Here is a 20094-nt window from a genome sequence, read left to right on the forward strand (position 1 = left end):
ATATTTGACCTCTTTGGGTTCACCAATCCGAAACAGAGAGTGTGTAAAAGATCTACTGATAACACTACAATGGCGGGCGCAAATTGAGGTGACGAAATGTTCATCACATCGGTCTGGTTGTGAATATGTCACACTCGACAATAGATATGCTGATGGGATTGCACAATTGTATGCTTTGAATACATACTTGATTAATATGGACCAACAAATTGATCAAATTGGCCAAACAGAATGCAGATTAATGTTCTCATCTGTTGAAACTTGGATGAGCTGAGAGAAATTCAGGAAGAAGGAAGTCACACAGAGAAAGAAGGGTGGATTAAATCAGGTTGTACACGCAGATCAGATGATGAAGTGTAGGAGACCAGTAATGCCAGACAGTCTGTTATCACAAATGGCAAGGGTTTATCATGGTCCAACACACATAGGGAGAGATGCAATGATTAGGTTGTTTCATCAACCATGGTTTAATTCTAAGTTTAGGGCTATTGCAGAAAATCTTAGTCAGAGGTGTGCAGTATGTCAACAACAAAACATAGGAAGGAGAACAGTGGTTAGTATGGGATGAATTGGCAAAGCTGCACGTCCATTTCCAAGGATGCAACCGGATGTTTTTGAGATGCCTCTTTGTCAAGGACTAAAATATGTTTTTGTAGTTGCTTGTCTGTTTTCTCATTGGGTTGAGGCATATCCAGCAAGATGTAATGACAGTCTAATAGTTGGTAAATTGCTCATTAGAGAGATTATTCCTAGATTCGGTTTCCAGTCTCTTTGGAATCTGATAGGGGAACACATTTCAACAATGAAATTATTCGGATGATTTGTGCAGCATTACAAATTGAACAAAAGTTGCACTGTGCCTATCGACCTGCGGCTTCAGGTGTAGCTTAGCAGAGGAATGGCACAATAAAATCTAGACTGGCTGGGGTTTGTGCATCCACAACACTGAAATGGGCGATGCATTGCTGTTGATGTTAATGAGCTTGAGAAGTATCCAAGACAGAAGAACAGGACTGTCCCCACACTAAATGGTGATGGGCAGGGCTATGAGACAGCCGTCAGTCCCGGCAATTCAGCTGATGAACATTACTGATGATTTGGTATTGGAATATTGCAAAGGATTGGCTGAGGTGGTGTATTCTGTGTCTCACCAAGTTGGAGAAGTTGCAACAACAAAACACCAAGAACAAGGGCACGATCTGTGCCCTGGGGACTGGGTGCTTGTGAAGAAGCATGTGAGCAAGAATTGCCTAGAGCCATGTTGGCATGGTCCCTATCAAGTATTTACTATGCTGACAACTGCTGTTAAGTGTGGTGGTTTGCCAAATTGGATACAAGCAAGCCATACAAGAAGAGTCCCAAGTCCACTTGAAAGTGAAGAGCTAGCTGAAGAAGACCGATGTGAACAAAAAAAGTTCCAAGGCAGGTTGAAAACGAAGTATAGTGGCCACAAGTTATTGGGACTAATAAAATTGATGCTGTTATTGTTAATGCTGAGCATAAAGTGATCCCTATAAGCATCAATAACAAACAAAAAAGAAAAAGGGACTCACCCCCCAAAAAAACACAGAATGTATTGAAAGTGCACTTTATAATGAAAATGGAAAAAAAGAAAGAAGGGTGACAAGTGGGCAAAAGGAGTAAAAAGAGTAAAATACACTCTTAGCAAAAAAGCCCCGGAAACAGTAATTGAAATATCTAGCCAATCTGAATAGAGTGAAGTTGAAGAAGAAGAAGATCAAGTACGAAGAACAAAGAGAGTCAATGGACCAAACAGGAAATACACAGCACCTGGAAGGATTTACTTGGTGACTGCTTCAACAAATGAATGGGGACAATAATTTCTTGAATCTGTTCAAAAGGCAGTTCTGCATACAAGCTGCCCTAAATGAACTGTTTTCTGGAAGGGGTGCAGAAAAAGAGAGGTGAGATTAATGAAAATAAATGAAGAAGAATATAAGAATCTATATTAAAAGAAAAAAGTTGTTGAGGAGCTGAAGGCTAAAAAAACTGTGGGGTGCACAATCTCAAACTAGTCTAGGAAAATTTAGTTTAGTAATCTTTATAACATTTTTGTTTTTTGATTACATTTTTGATTTTGATTACATTTTTTGATATACATATATATATTTTTAAACAGTTCCAGCTATTTAATTCCAATCTGCAAACTTGTGTCCATACGCGTTTTGGCTATTTAAGCCTTGATCACAGGTAGGCGACATTACAATGTAATTGCAAGTGCTCCAATTAGAATTCATGTGACTGTACATCATAGCACTGCATGTTCCAAGATGCACCAGTATTGTTCCCATTGAACACACCTGGGTAATTTAGCTTAATAGCATCCTTTACTGCCGTTGTTCTATTTTCTTCCTTTAAAATTGCATCTTGGAATAAAGTGTTTGAGTGCAAAATGTCCCAGAGTTGCAGCAACGTAATTTCGAAATAGGTGGATTTCAAAACTCTGCAAAAGAGTTGTATCCTTCTCTTTCCTCCCTTTCTCACCTCTAGTGCCTGAAATATCAAGGCAGTCCAAAAGGTCTGGTGTAGGGCAGGCGGGTCATGCCCCCAAAGTGTCAGCAACACAACAAAAGCAACTCCATAATAGGGGCCCGACCCAGCAGGGCAGCTTCGGCAGCAACATGAATTATCACCGTATCCTTATCCAACGCCTCAGCAATCTGGGAGTCTCGGGCTTAGCCCTCGCATGGCTAAAATCCTTCATTGACAACAGAACCTTCCAGGTTTCTGAAGGCAGCATACGCTCCAAAACAATCCCTCTCCAGTGGTTGTTCCACAGGGCTCGTCTTTGAGCCCGACACTCTTTAACGCATACATGTCCCCACTGGAAGATATCGTCACGCCTTTGGGATTAGACTGATCACATACGCAGATGACACTCAATTGGTCATCTCACTCAACCAGTCAGACCATTCCTCTGAGAACCTACGATCTTGTCTCTCAGAAATTTTCAGCTGGATGAATCAATCCCTCCTTAAACTTAACGGAGACAAAACGGAGCTAATTCTGTTGGGCTATTAAACCACATCTATCTCTAACTCCATGTGGCCTACATGCATGGGATCAACTCCCATCCCAAAAAGGGAAATTAAAAGCCTTGGTGTCTGGCTCGACCAAGATCTTTCCTTTAGAATTCATGCAAAGAAAACTGCCGGTGTGTGCTTTGGCCTACTCCGTACTGCACGGAAAATCCTCCGTCTTTTGCCTCTACATTCCAGAAAACGTCTTATGCAGGGCCTCATTCTCTCTAGGTTGGATTATAGCAATGCCCTCTATCTAGGTGCCCCGGAGACTGTCGTAAACAAACTACAGCTGATACAGAACTCTGCAGCGAGATTGTTGACAGGAACTTCAAGAAGACTCTCAGCCAAACATGCCCTTAGATCCCTTCATTGGCTCCCAATACGGGAAAGTATTACATTTAAGTCCCTGTGTATAATGCACAAATCACTTCAGGGCAAGGGCCCTCCCATTCTGAGAGGACTGATCACCCCCTACAAAGCCAACAGGGCACTAAGATCGGATCACCTTTACCTTGCAAACATTCCTAGAGTAAAGAAAGCACGAACAGGCGGACACCTCTTCTCTCTTAACGCCCCAAAACTCTGGAACTCTCTCCCCCTCAATATCTGGATAGAATCCAATCTCCTGAAGTTCCGCAAGCTCTTGAAAACGTTCCTCTTTCCCTAAAACATCTGTTTCTTCTGCCAAAATCTCTATTCATAGCACTGGGACGCCTACGGGTAGCCACGCGCTTTACAAATCTAATTCCATTCCATTCCATTCCGTGAATGGAGAATCTCATCATTGTAAACATCAGAAGAAAAATTTGCCGAGCCCGGTTTTGAAACAGTTCCAGCAATTTAAAAAAAAACATTTTTTATTGACATTTTGTGTAAGAGAACAATTAAATACATTCCAGTAATATTTGATGGTACATACAAATTGACTCATTAGGGTATACATTAGTTCACCAGCGGATACATCGTAGTAGGTGAGGTTCATGCTGACTTTAGTTTGTGGGCAATCTGCATATGTTTCATTTCGTATCCAGTCTTTTAGTTTGGTCCAGTCAATCACTCGTCTCCGACAATGATTCACATATATTTCCACGGTAAGCATTCCAACCGGCGGCGCTAGGTGGCGCCAAACCAAGATGGCCGCACCGTAGTGAGGCTCTCGCCAGATCGAGCCACTGAACTATCCTTTGGACCATCCTGACCGGGAAAAACTACCCAGTCACCTCGCCATTGTGTCTGCGACGCTTCACTGATCACAGCGGTGCCAAGAACGTCAAAATCTCCTGCCGATCCGAGGGTCAGCTTGCTGGGAAACTCCGGGGCTTTGCGGCCTCATCGGAACTGTGACACCATCTACCGACGGAAAATATCGGAGCCGCCAATAAACCTGTGCCAGTGTTTTGCTGTGTGAGGACCCTACTATATTTAAGGTGAGCCCTGCTCAACGGAGACGAGAGGTAAATAAAAGGAGGAAAACCAAAAAATACAAAAGAGCGCAAACTTCAAATCCAAGGGCGGGGACCGCCAGCAAGCTTAACGAACCCGACAACTGCAACGTATAACGGCCGGCACTCCACTGCACACTTAATTATCGGCTGCGACGTTGCATGCGGAGTTCGGATCACAGTTTTCGCCGAGCGCTACGTGGCATTCTGCACAGCGGCGAACAGCGACCGAGCACGCCCGCTCACCAACCGCGACCTCCCCGCTGCCTGCGGATTGCCGGAAGCGGCCTGCGACCGTCCCAAGGCCTGGTGGCCCACATATACTGCTTGTGGGGCCAGGGACGCAGAAAGTGCCACAACATTAATTAACACTCCGCATTGCCAAATAAGACAACGGGCCCGTCCGCTCTCCTGCAGCGACCTTCCCGCCGCCTATTGCCCGCCGGCAACCGCCTGTGGTTTGGAGCTGCTCGGGCTCATCATTGTCATCGGCACCTGATTTAATTGACATGGGGACGCGGCGGACGGCTAGCGGATCACCCACTTGCCTTAGGGAGGTTGTCTACCTGGCACGACGTGCCCCATCAGATCACTGCACAGCTGCATGACCGCGAGGTGCCGGGAGGAACCCGGGGACTGCTATTAGTATACACTCGAGCCACCTGGAATCACATGGTGACATACTAGCTACAGGTCGAGCATCTGCCGGCGGCTCCATCAGTCTGCAATATAACACCACCCTCATCTGTGTTGGCTCCCTCCACTCGTGGCACTACTTCCCCTTGTACTCACCTGCTGCTGCCTGGATCGTGGGGAACCTCACTGCGGCATTACCGTGAGCTCATATTCAACAGCGACGCGACAAGGAATAATCTGTCCCGCAGCCATCTCCTGCTCAAACTGAGGCTGGTGGGGGCGAACAGTTAGACCCACTGACCCCATTTACGTAGCGTGGGTTGCAGAACTAAATTGCGCCCAAAGAAGTCACGGCTGATCTGAACTGTACTCTGAGTGCCACTCACTGGAGGATCGCTGTCCGCAGTCCCTCTCTGCCCCATCTACTCCCGGACAGCTGGACAAGGAACCACTTCACTACACCCTGGCTGCTGCTGCCACATCGGCTTCGCGTACGCCAAGACGCGACATGGGCCGCAATGATGCCAAACAATCTAAAATACCGTTTGAAGCTAAGAAAAACCCTAGAGGTGCACAGGATCCCGAAGGTAGCCCTACCGCCCGAGGACCCCCTGACGAAGACTGGAAAGCCTTGCTGATAAGCATGCAACAGAGCTTGACAAACATCGATTCCAAGATTGACACGATAAACACTCGCATGGACAGTGTGGTCACTAAGCTGGAACAACACGACACCAGAATCAAGGACGCGGAGGATCTCTGAATTGGAAGATGGCGCCACTTCGAATTGCAGACAAGTGACCCAAATGGACAGGCTCCTAAAAATCATTGCGGAAAAGAACGAGGATTTAGAAGCGATGTCCCGACGCAACAACATTCGCGTTCTGGGCCTTGCAGAGTCCACCAACACAGGGAAAATGGAGGTGTTTATATAAAATTTGGTCATCGAACTTTTTGGTAAAGAATCATTCTCCTCGCACCTAATAGTAGAGCGTGCCCACAGATCCTTAGCCGCACGCCCACCACCAGGTGCCCAACCGCGCCCTATCATTGCGAGATTCCTAAATTACAGGGACCGAGACGCGGTGTTGAGACGAGCAAGAGAGATCGGCACCGTGGGATACTGTAATACTACACTCTCCTTTTTCCCGGACTTCACCCCGGCGGTACAAGAAGCCAGGAGGAAATTCTCAGGTGTGAAAAAGAAGCTTCAAGATCAAGAGATGACGTACGCCATGCTATATCCGGCGAAATTAAAGGTTTCCTACCGGGGCAAGCAACACTTCTTCCAAAATCCTCAGCAGGTGGAGGACTTCCTCAAACAACACAAAAAAGACAAAACCAGAGAAGGTGCTGAAAGACATCACTCCAGATCCCCCTCGCCTATGAACCTGCAAGAATAGAACACTGCCACAACGGCTGCTACACCTACGATAGGTGGTGCCGAGCAAGACTCCAATCATCTGGTGAGGTACAATTTAACGCTGCTGCTTAACCTGGTCTATATATTTTTTGGGCTCGATCGCCCACCTCCGTCCCACGTAGAGAGACCAGGTACATGCCTGGCTCCAAGTGGGTGCAAGTAGGGAGGTGGATGGCAGGTTGGGTGCCCCTAGAACAGACCCCCGATGGGCGAGCCCCAATACCCCCCTTCTTTTCGTAGAATGGAGGGATTTGTGATATTAAGTCTGTTTTTAAGTTGGGGAGTGGGTGGGATAGTTGGGGTTGGGTGGGTTCCAAATGCCCGGCGAGTTGGGGTTGCCGGAGTGGGAGGGGAAGTGTTCCAACACGATGCTTGTATGAAAGGCCTGTTTATCATTCATTCTAGGCGTTGGGCATGCCAAGTGGGTAGTTGGGGATCACGTTCCATATTTGATACCAAAAGCTGTAAAAACATGGATGTTGTAGACCTTTGTTATACATATTTTCTGATGGAGATATGGGGGACGTAGCTGAACTGCAGTCAGCCTCGCAGTTCCAGGTGGCCTCCTGGAATATACGTGGGTTAAATAACCCTAGGAAGAAGAGACAGATTTTGGGATATCTGGACAGACATGGGATATCCATTGCTATGTTGCAGGAGACACATCTGATTCCAGGCGGATCCCCCTCATTCGCTTCCAAATGGGCAACGTGCAAGGCGTTCTCATCTTACTCTAACTACGCTAGAGGGGTGGCAATTCTTGTGAGACGAGGAACACATTTCACTCTGGCTGGAACTGAGATAGACTCCGAGGGGCGGTATTGTATGATCTGGGGGAAATTACATGCACATACAATATTGTTTGCATGTTATTATGGCCCTAACACAGATGACCCGACTGTCCTTCTCATACTGTGGGGGAAAATACAGGCTCTGGGGATAGCTCACGTGATACTAGGGGGAGACTTTAACATGGCTCTAATACCCGTACTGGACAGATCATGCCCGCAAGCCTCTCACTACACGAATACTCAACGCTCGCTATTGGGAATAGTGAATGAACACCACTTGGTAGATGCGTGGCGACACCTACACCCCACAGCCAAGCAAGGCACCCATCACTCAGCATTCCACTCCACATGGGCCCGTCTAGACTATATATTTGTGTCAGCAGGACTGTCCCCATGGTTAACCAAGGCAAGTCATCTGGCGCGTACGTTTTCTGATCACTCACCGGTCCTTCTTTCCCTACAGATTCCCCTCAATATGGCCCCTTTCCTGAACTGGCGCCTGAACCCCGCACATCTTACAGATACTGCCTCTGCTGCTGAACTAGAACAGGAGATCACAGAGTTTTTTGAACGGAATGTTAATTCAGTTACTAGTCTCACTACGGTTTGGGAGGCCTTCAAAGTGACGATGAGAGGAAGTTGTATAGCCAAGGGAGGGGGAGTTCTCAAAGCATTGAGGGCAGACATACGCAAGCTAGAAATCGAGCTCCGACAGCTAGAGCGAGAGATAGCTCGAGGAGACAGGGACCGCGCGGCTCAGGCTCAGCTTAGAGAAAAACGAAACGAATACTCTGAATTGGCAGATAAAGAATGCAAATTTCTGGGAAGGTCCTTCACGGCTCGAGTATATGGAGAGGGAGACAGGCCGGGTAAAGCGCTTGCCACTGCAGTCAGAGCCCCTAGGTACCAAAATTACGTCCCTACTTTACTAGACAAACACGGCACACCACAACGAGATCTCAAGAACCAGCTCCAAGTGTTAACTGAACACTACACCTCACTTTACACCTCACATAGAACTGACGAACTCAACTTACAGGAATACCTGGATGACACCGCAATTGCCTGGTTGTGACCGTCCCAGCAGAAATTCCTTCATCATGAGCTTGAACTCGATGAGATCAAGGATGCAATCATGTCCATGAAGTCTGGGAAGGCGCCGGGATCGGATGGCCTACCGATTGACTTTTATAAAACCTTTATACATGTGCTAGCACCCATACTGCAGCAAGTCTTTTACGCCGCGCTAGAGGAAGGCTCACTCCCGCTCACAATGCGAGAAGCACTAATAACGTCATTGCTGAAACCAGGTAAGCCACCAGACCATTGCGACTCATTCCGGCCTCTCTCATTGTTAAATACAGACAGCAAGATTTTAGCAAAAGTTCTCGCTACGCGTCTCAAGCTCCTTATGGAAAGGCTTGTTCTTCCAGACCAGGCAGGGTTCGTCCCGAACCGCGCCACATCCCATAACTTGCGTACCTTACAAGCAGTGCTGCAAGCTATTAATCCCAATTGTGAAGCAGCTGCTGTGTTCCTGGACGCCACAAAGGCGTTCGACTCCCTGGAGTGGGATTACCTTCTTACACTGCTCGAAAGGATGGGTGTCCCCTTTAACTTTTTAGACTGGATTCGGCTATTATATTGTAAACCCCAGGCTACGGTGTTGCTCAATGGAGCCCGCTCTGCTCCATTTGAGATTCAAAGGGGCACCCGGCAGGGCTGCCCATTGTCCCCAATACTTTTCGCAATCGCCATCGAACCCCTAGCCGCTAAACTCCGACAACACCACAAACATCGCTCCCTCATCTACCCGGAACGGCAACTACTGATCGCATTATATGCAGATGACATGACACTCTATGTGGACAAACCTCAAGAAAATCTAAATCCCTTGCTACGGGAGATAACCAAGTTCGGGGCAATAGCGGGGATACAGATAAACTGGGCAAAATCGGCTCTGTTCCCCTTGACTGACAGGACCGAGATGTTTCCTCTAGACTACCCCCTAGTGTGGGAATCTGAAGAAATAAAATATTTAGGAATCAGAATCACCAGAAACCGGGAGGCCCTTATCAGAGCAAACTATGGAACGGCACTAGACAAACTGACAGAAAACGTAACCAAGTGGATACACCTTCCACTGTCCATGGCAGGCCGCATTTCTCTTGTAAAAATGGTGGTTCTCCCCAAACTGTTATATCTTTTTACCAATATACCCTATAGCCCCGGCTCATGTTTCTTTCGCGCCCTCGACTCTCAGACATCGCGCCTTATCTGGGGAGGCAAACAGGCCAGACTCAGTTTGAAGACCCTAATGCTACCCTACCACCAAGGAGGGTTTGAAGTCCCAAACTTCCGAAAATACTATGATTGTGCCCAAGGACATTTCGCCTCCTACTGCTTCCATCCCCCTCCATTCATGGCCCACCTGGCGGTTGAAGATGGATACATGAGGCCGGAAAAACCTTTGGGGTATCTTTACACTACAGTCAGTATGACAGACAGAGACCCAACTACAGTAGACTGTACTGTCAGGGCTTGGAAGCATATTGCAGAACATATGGAAGTGCAATTCCTTTACTCACCTTTGATGGTGTTGGCAAATGATCCCAGAGTGAGCGTCGCCCGTGAAGAAATAGGACGTAAATTCCTTGCCAAACTCGCTATTTACACCTGGGGAGATCTTTACCTCCAAGGCACTTTCCGCACGGCGGCTCAGCTTTTTGGAGACAGTTCCCCCACAATGATGGATACTTTCCTTTATGTTCGTCTCAGGCAAAGCATTAAATCCGTCACACCCAACTTCCCGGATGAGCCGGAACTCATGGCACCTCTGCATTCCCTGCTACAGGCAGATACCCCGAGACATGTGGTCTCTATGTTGTCTAAACATGTTCAAGTAGCTCCATCTCCACCCCCCCTCAGAGCCAGGCAAGATTGGGACGCTGACTTAAACGATCCTATGACGGACGAGCAATGGGAGATGAGCTGTTCTCACACACACGCCGTAACAGGCAATGCTCGCCTTAGATTAGTACACTATAAATTCCTGCACCGGCTCTACTTCACACCTGCTAAATTGCACCGTCTGGGTCTCAGAGACAACGATCGCTGTCTCAGATGTGGCAGATCGGGCGCAGACTTCATACACCTAGCATGGAACTGCCGAGCAGTTGCCTCATACTGGATAGAAGTGTTTGAGGCTATATCGGTAATGATCGGAATACCCACGGACCCTTGTCCTAAAATAGCCTTACTTGGACTCACTAACCCTGCAATAAAAACACACTGCAAACTTTATGCATTAAGCCTCCTGTTGGCTAAGCGACTAGTGGCGTGTAGATGGGGCAGAGGACGGGCGCCTAAATTTAAGGACTGGCTTAGTAATATGTCTACTTGGCAGGAACAACTCCACAATTATGCTGACCTTTTACCACATAAGTCACGCCCCAAGGACCTATGGGGCCCCCTCACTACATACCTGCTTCAGTCACAAAATAATGATGAGTCCGATGAGGAGGATCGCGGAGGGATGAGTGACGGTCACCGCACCTCCGCCCCCTCACCCAGGCCCCACTCCCCTGCACAATGAAGCGATATAACCCCCGCACACACCCTCTAACTTCCCTCCCCCTTCTGGCAACTGCACACCCTAGGACCTGCAAGAACGGACACACGATACACCGCCCTTGACACCCCTAAACGCGAGCCGCCAACTGCACGGGGGGAACGAATTGCGAGGCTGCTAGCACCCCCTTTAGGCTTTGCTTCGTTACGGCTTGTCTCAATACGGGAAACACTCACTACAACACACCAATGGCATGGCACAACATCTGATTCTTTGACTGCTACGATAAGTTATACCTTCCCTGACATTTCGTTATGTTTAAAGGATGTGTAACTGCACTGCCGGGATTGCCCGGCACTACACACTGGTATAGGACAACAAATTTGCACTCCACACTACAAGCTCCATCACGTCATATACTCAGCATGGTGGCCTCCTTCGGGGAAGGAAAGGAGTATAATATGTTGTAAAGTTGATTGAAATGTTAAAAGTAACCTCAATGCTTTGTTGCTCACAACCTGCATTGTGATCATGTTGGTACGATAAAACTTCCTCTATGGCCCATGTCTAGATACATCGCGGCCGGCCCGAATGGGTTGTAGGCGGCATGCTGTGTTAGCTGTATGCCCCCACCGGAAACACATGTACATCTTCATAGGAAATGTTATAGCTGCCGGCCTACGGATGTGGGTTGTAGGCATTAAGCAGTGTACCATGTATTAATGACCAATAAAGGTTTTTTAAAAAAAAAAAAAAGCAAAAAAAAAAAAAAAGCATTCCAACCTCTCCACACCCGTGTCCATTTTTTGGGACAGCTTCCGCTAGTATCCGCTCTGTCTCCTACACGTTTTAATGTGTATGTCACCCCGCTGGCCAAACTTGTTGGAAAGCATGGTTTCTCGCTGCTCTCCTATGCCGATGACTCACAGCTCATAGTATCAGTTGCAGAACAACCACCAAGCGTGGCCAGCAGCTTCCAGGCATGTTTGGCTGACATTATGCACTGGATCAGCCACAATTTCCTTAAAATTAACACTGAGAAAACCGAGGTACTGGAGTTCGGGAAAGGACCTTCGCTATGGAACAATACCTGGTGGCCAACGCACGTAGGTTATTGTCCTCTCCCCACCACCAAGGTTAAGAACCGTGGGATAATCTTTGACAACCAAATCAATTTCTCCTCCCAGGTCAACTGCCTAACCTCCCCCTGTTTTTACCTACTCAAAAGTCTCCGTAAGGTCTTTCCCTTCATCCCTCAGAACTTTAAAAAAAATGGTTATAGTAGGGTTTTTTCTTTCAAAATTAGACTACTGTAATGCCCTATTCATGGGCATTGACAAGGCTCAGAAAATTCAACTTCAGTCATTGCAAAACGCGGCAGCACGACTATTGATGAACATACCAAAAGGCCATTCTACCTCGGCTGTCAAAAGGTCACTCCATTGGCTCCCTGTTCAGCAACAAGTCGAATTTAAGGCCCTCTGTATAGTGCACAAGGCGCTCTATGGAGGTGGGTCAGCTGAGGCCCAAGGGTTGTTCTCCTGGTACTCCCCTTCCAGTGCTCTCAGATCCCCTAACTCCGGTCTTGTTAACATTCCGAAAATATACAGAGTTAAATGGGGTGGCCGGAGCTTAACACACACTGCGCGGCAAAGCTCTGGAACCAAATACCGATCAACCTGCGACTTCAACCAAACCATATGATAGTCAGGAAATCGTTGAAGACCTGGCTGTTCCCGGTTAAATAGTAACCCTGAGTTCACTGCATACTCGCGCCCCGCTCACACACACAGCGCCAAGACGCCTCGGCATTCGAGCACTTTAGAAGCTACTATCCTCTCCTATCCTTTAACCTCATGGCGGAACCTCATCAGGGGCTTTATGAAGTTTTCAGCAATGAATTGTGTTTTATTAGGTGTTGCATATATCCCTAAATATTTAAATCCCCCATCAGCTATTTGAATGTCACATCCCTACAGTAGCCGTGGTGGGGAGCCGTGCAGTATTTAGAGAAGCGACGTTGCCCAATGGTGTAGCTTGATACCCATCCATATGATGCGCATATATCTAACAGGCAGTTAATTGAGCGTGCCGAAGACACCAAATATAACAGTATATCATCAGCATAAAGTGAAATGCGGTCTTCCCAGCCCATGGCCCATTTCAAACCACGTATGGCCGGGGCCTGATGCACCCATGCCGCCAGTGGTTCCAAAACCAGTGCAAAGAGCAGCGGCGATAGGGGACAGCCTTGTCTCGTCCCTCTACCTAATGGGACATCTGCTGCTATATATCCGTTCACAACAACCTGCGCCAGTGGCAGTGTATAAAGGAGCTGGACGCAAGCACAGAATTTAGGACCGAATCCTAAGTGTCTAAGGACCTCAAATAAGAAGGGCCATTCGACTAGGTCAAATGCCATTCATGCATCCAGCGATAAAATAACTGCATCCTCTTCTATAGTAGATTTACGTGCCATGACACCATGCAAGTGCCACAGATTAAGTGCCGTGTTCCGATTTGGCACAAATCCAGATTGATCCGGTTTGATCACAGTGGCGAGTTGTGGCTGCAGTCGCATGGCAAGTGCATTTGCCAGTATTTTCGCCTCTGCATTAATTAAAGATATTGGTCTATATGACATACATTCATGCGGTGGCTTCCCGGGCTTGTGAATTGCCACTATGGTGGGCAGGCGATGATCCCTGGGTAGGTCTCCCTGTTCCAGACTGTTTGTGTATATATTAAGTAAATGTGGTATGACACGAGGCACTGCTTTCTTATGAAATTCCACCGGAATTCCATTGGGCTCTAACGCTTTTTCTGTGAGTAAGGCGCCTATTGCCAGATCTAGGTCTTCCGTAGTCAGATCCTTTTCTAGAGTCTCAGCCACATTAGGGGACAGTGTTGGCAGTTTTATGTCTTTGAGGAATTCTAAATTTTCGTCTACCGTGTTGGTGGCTTTTGGGGTGTAAACTTTTTTCTAATGCATCGCTAAGGCTTCCGTTATTTGCTGGGGCTCTGTTGTTATACCGCCATCTTCGAGCAGGAGCTGCGCCACCCGTTTATTAGCTTGATCTTTTTTATCCAGCCATGCTAGGAGTTTTCCCGCCTTATCCCCTAATGCACAGATAGTGTGTTGCGTTTTAGCGTGTTTGGTTTTTGCCTCTTCCCATGTGTAGGCCTTGTACTCTTGTTGTGCTAAGTGTACCCTGTGTGTTGTGTCCGGATCTATAACATGAGCCGCTTCTGCCGGGACATATCTTGCTCTAAACTCTCAATGTGTTGTTGCTGAGTATGCCTATTACCAGTTATCAGGGATTTAGCCTGCCCTCTCAGAACTGTTTTGTAAGCCTCCCATAATGTCGTGGGGGACCGGACCAAGTGTTGGTTTTCTGCAAAGTAGTTCACCGTCGTTTTAAGGAGGTAATTGCTGATCTTACGGTTTTTAAGATAACTGCGGTGAAGCAGAAACAGCCTGTGCCGTCTCGGGGTGGAGGCAGTATAGGTGATGAGCACTGAAGAGTGGTCCGAGATACCCCTGGTTAGGTGCGTGATCTCAGTTACCCCGACTAGCCCAGTTGAAATTGTAAAAATGTATATAATCTCGAAAGGCTGATATGCACTCCTGAATGGAATGTGTATTGTTTCTCAGTTGGGAATCTATTTCTCCATACGTCTATTAGGCCAAGAGCCTCCGTGAACTCTGCTAGTTTGAGATTTATGCTGCTAGGATCTTTGGGGGGTTTTCTGTCTATGGATGCGTCTAGAGTAGTATTAAAATCTCCCCCTAGTATGAGTCCCCCGTGTGGGAGGGCTAACAAAAATTTGCCCGGAGCTGGGAAAGTTACTTGATGTAGCGTCGGTGGAATGTAAACCGTCACTATGTTATAAATGTTACCATCCCATTGACATGTTATTGCGGCAAATCGTCCTTGACCATCCTTTTGGGATCCCGTAACTATCAAGGGGAAGCGTTTATTGACCAAGATACCCACTCCCTGTGAACCAGTGGTAAAGTCAGAGTGTACAACCATTTTAAATCCCCACCTGTCTAGGGCTTTATAGGCCCTCCCCGTCAAATGTGATTCCTGGAGAAGCATAACAGCAGGCCCCTTATGTCTCAGATTTTGTAAAACTAGTCCCCATTTTAGTTTATCACCCAGGCCATTTAAATTCCATGATGGTATCTTAAATGGAATGTGTGCGGGGCAGGAGGCCCTTGGCTGGGGGTCCATGTTGTCAACCACCCTGTGGAGGTGTGTCGTGGTCGTCATATATTGGAATTGAGTCTTGAGTCATCAACATACAGCTCACTGTGTTGTCACCATGTATGTACCGTAAGTGTGTACCATGTGTCAATTGCGAAACTGGAACTGAACAATAAAATTCCCCCTTTAACTGTGCCCTTCCACCCACCCCCCCACCCTGCCTCCCTGCTCTGCGGATTTAAAACTACCCACCACCCAACTCAGCGGAGCGCTTTATCCCCATAACTGTGTACTTGAGTAAAGGCGGAAAGGCACTCGTGTTTCTTGTCCATTCCCCTTGATTATTCGTAGAACTTGGCTCAATCCCTGAGAGCCATCGGGGTACCACGTGAGATCGGCCCCGGGAGCTCATTGCATCATAGAGTGTGGCTCTGCAGGGTCAATCATAGGTCCTGGCCATGTTTTATTGCAATCCCTACTATGGTCTCATCTCTTTACTTCTGTATGGTGTTGCTGTCCTGCATTAAACTTCATCGGTGAGGAACTCTCTGGGTATAATGTAAATCTGAGTTATCATTTGCATTCTGTTGAGTGCTGGTGAACGCTTCTGCTCTCGTCAATTCTGCTATTGCCGGTGTGGTGAATTGTTGTTGCCGTTTCGGTCCTTGTCTTCCGGGTCTTGGGGCTGGTTGCCATCCTTCCAGCCAGTTGTGAGCCTCCTCCGGTGTAGTGAAGAACCAGCTTTTCCCTTCTGCCTCTACCCGTAGTTTTGCTGGAAACAGCATTGCATATCCGAGTTCTCTGCTAAGCAATTCTTTTTTTACGTTGCTTTGACACAGCAGCTGTTTAGTCCGGGTAGAGGGTCACGTTGCAGTTGTCAACCTTAAGTGGGGGTGCAATACGAGCCGCCTGGAGAATCGGGTCTTGATCCCGAAAGTTAAATATGCGTGCCAGTATAGGTCGGGGTGGTTCCTGGTCTGGGTCTACCCCCGGCACTCTATGAGTTCTTTTCACTGAAAAGAAACGTGATAGTCCACGTGGCTGCAGTTGAGTTTGGACAAGGTCTTCCACGAAGAGGTCCAGGGCCGGCTCTTTGGCGCTTTCCGGAACACCGACTAAGCGAATATTATTGCGTTATGAGCGACCTTCCTGATCACTGAGTTTTTCAGCCATTTGCTAGGCTGCCAGTTCCAGTTGGCAGACCTGTCGCTGTAGGGCCACTGTGTCTGCCGGGAGTGTCGTTGTAGGGGTTTACACTTCTGTCAGCCTAGTGTGCATTTTGGAGACATCAGCACGCAGCAGTGATATTTTGTATGAAATTGTGCCAATAGAAGTTTGCATCTCTTGCAGGGTAGCCAACACAGCCTGTAGAGGTATTTCTTTTGGCTTACCAGTCTTCGAGTCACCGGCATCGATCACGTGTGGGGATGGTGTATCTAGTTGTTCTTTATGGAAGGTGTATTTGTCCAATTTGTTGCTCTGCACACCGCGCTGTCCTCTGCCCCTCATGGTAGCTGGAGCTGTAAGTGAGGCGTATGGGCACAGGGGAGGCCGTATTTACTGCTGCCTGACAATGGGGTTGGACTCTCTCTTGCGGCCTTACGGTTTTCCTGCCCCCCAGTCGCACCCTATGAGGAGCCGACTTCAGCCGATGATTCTCGGCCTGGGGCCCACTCCGTGTAGCGTCCAGCATTGCACCCTTCCACATTTAGATTGGGAAGAGCAACGTGGATGTAGTGGGTTCTGCTTTATGTCCTGAAAGATGTGCAGCGCTGCGTTAACGTTGCCCAGGATATATATGGTGTTCAGCCTGTGGCACGATGATTAGTTAGTGGTACCTTGTATTTGCCCAGTAAATTCAAGTTTGTTTCTATTGCCCCCACAAAGCAGTTTTGTAGTAGGGGTCCAAAGCCAGCCCCCGCGTGGGATGTCAGCCATGGCGTTTATTTTGTAAAGCCCGCGTACTGGGGGGCTGCCGTTATCTGGTGCAGTGGGTAGCTGTTATACGTGCAGCGGGCCGGTTGTCCAACGTCGCAGGGTTCACCCCCAGGCCGAGTCTTTAGCGTTGGCAGTGATTTGTGACCCCGGCCCCGCTCTGACTAGGCACTTTCAGCTGCTCCCTGCTTCAACGAGAACCGCCGTACCTACGGGACGCTGCTTGTGCTCGTGCCAGGCTAATAGTGTATCCACCTGCACAGGTCTGTCTGCGGTGCCTCTTACTGCACTCAGTGTCGCTCGATGTTTGTCTCCTTTACATGGTTAAATTGCCTCGGAGTAGGCCGCTGTCACCCCTGTCTCGCTCGGCCCTAGCCGTACGCAAGGCCCGACTCATCTGCAGCTCGTAGGCCAAGGCACCGCCCCTCAGTTTTCTTTGGTCCAGGCGGCACCCACAGAGCTCGGACCTTCCGTATACCGTTCACTGGGCATACCGGAGTCGCCGACGATGGTCAATTCTTACAGGGTAGCTGGCTTCATATCAGGATTTTCGGGGAAGGTTGAAACGTTCACGGGAGCTCTCTCAGGCTGCGACCATTTTCATTGGTCGCTAGCTACTCCCCCCCTATTTTTTTTTATTTTTTCTTAATTTTTAGGACGGTAGAACTATCACTGAGACTGGAAAACAGAATAAAGGTATATTTAAGCAAAGGTGTTTTAACATTTGTTGTTCATGTGCACTTGTGACAATGTTCGTATGGTTGGTACTAACATTTGTATTACCACATTTTATGTTTAATAATGTAATAAATATGACGTCTTCTAATAATAATGAGCATGTAACTATTGATGCTAAAAGAGATCTGAAAGAAGATCCAGAAACTAATATTAAGGAGTGAACTGGTATTGTACTTTATGTGGACAAATCAATTAACAATTTCTCATTAAATGTCTTTACTAAACTCCTCTACATGTATGTTGGCACTATGGATGTAAGAGATTGTTATGTGTGCATGCAATTACCTATGTCTATGTCCGAAAGAATGACATACCATTCTCTTACCTTAACTTATGGTATTTTGTGTAGTGTACTAACCAGTCTATTCAATGGTAAGGATGCATTTCAGTGCTATTATTCAGATTTGGTATTTTCAGAAGTTCCTATTAGAAAGAATATGAATAATCGGCCACTTGCATCATTGTTGCCGTTTGCGATTTCTTAATTGCGAAAATTAAGGAATCGCAATTAAGAAATCGCAAACGGCTATGCATCAAGAAATCGCAATTTATTTTACGATTTCTTAAAATTCCTTAATTGCGATTCTCAATTTGAGAATCGCAATTAAGGACTCCCTTCCCATTCATTCCTATGGGCCTAAAGGCCCATAGGAATGAATGGGAAGCCATTCTCATTTTGCGATTTGCAATTAAGGAATTGCAAAATGACAATGCTATTTCAAGGGTGCAGGGGGGTCCAAAGGACCCCCCCTGTACCCCTGAAATTTAACTTTAAGAACATTTTTCACACATACACATGCCCCAAGGGCATGTGTGTGTGTAAAATGAAACTTTGAAAAATGCACTTTTGTGCATTTTTCAAAATTTTCGCAAATTACCATGAAGGTGAACTTCATGGTAATTTACCTCTACCTATTTGCGAATTCGCAATTTCTAAATTGTCATGCATTGCATTTAAGAAATCGCAAATTGCGATTTCTTAAATGCAATCGCAATTTAAGAAATCGCAACATAATTGCGATTCCTTAAATTGCGAAAAAATAAAAAAACATGATGCATCCCAAAAAAGGAAATTGCATTCGCAAACGGACGAATTTTGCGATTCGCACCGTTTGCAAATGCAATTTACCTTGTGCATGTGCCCCATAGTGTATAGTGAAAGATATGCCGAATACATGGGAGACTTTTTTTATACTACTAAAACAATTGATACAGAAAATTCATACCAAAATAGTCTAATTTGTAAATTACATAGAGTAGAAATAGAATGTATCAACACAGTAGAAGATAGACGTAGAGATTTTAAGCAAAGAGCTGCAGAACAGAAGAGTAAAGAACCGCCATGGGCACATAAAGATAATTATAAAAAGAGTGAGACTTATGCTGTAATGACTGTAGACTGGCCTCATAGAGGAAAGCTTTGCTTACTTAGGCAAAAGACAGAATATAATAACTGTTTTGCTGGTTCCAGTGAATGTGAGCATACTTTCTAATTACAGGGGTTTGGGGATTAAGAGGAGGTACTGATCCTGTATTCCCCGGTGTCTATTATGTGTGTGGTAAAAATGCCTACTATAGGTTGCCACCACTTTGGTGTGGGTGTTGTTATATGGGTATTGTCTTTCCAAAGATATATCATGTAGGAGATAAAAATGGAACCAATGAAAAAAAATTAACACAGAGTAAAAGAGTTTGAGCGCTGCATTAATTGTGGGTGATATTTTTAGAGCATTGATACCTTCAGTTGAGGTGATTTTAAAGTCACAAAAGATTTGAAAATTGTCTACAGTGGTTGATCGTTTCTCAACGGATACTGCTGGTGGGGTTTTGATGGTTGACACTGAAATTATTGCTATGAGGACCATGGTTTTACAAAATAGACTTGCCCTGGATGTATTATTGGCAAAAAAGGCAGAGTCTGTAGTATGATGAAGATTCAACAATGTTGCACATATATGCCTGATAAAAGTAGAGATCTGGAATGATATGTTAGCAACATTACTCATTTACATGAGGATTTGGCAAAACACAATGTTGATGGGGCTTGGGTGAAACTTGGTAAAGGTTTCTCTTGTTTAGGTAACTAGTTTTCAACTTTTGCTCACAGCTTGTTAGGGAGGATACTAACACCAATAGTTGTTGTTGCTGCTGGCATATTTTTCTGCTTTATAAATGTTGCAAGAGTAAGACAAAAGAAGATAAGCGTAAAGCGAGAAAAAGAAAGAGAGAAGAAATAGAAATGGAAGACCGAAAGGGTGCTTAATAATAATGTCATGCGAGATTTATGGATATTAGATGAGAAT

This window comes from Lissotriton helveticus, chromosome 1_2 (genome assembly GCF_964261635.1).
Source record: "Lissotriton helveticus chromosome 1_2, aLisHel1.1, whole genome shotgun sequence".
Classification (NCBI taxonomy): Eukaryota; Metazoa; Chordata; class Amphibia; order Caudata; family Salamandridae; genus Lissotriton; species Lissotriton helveticus.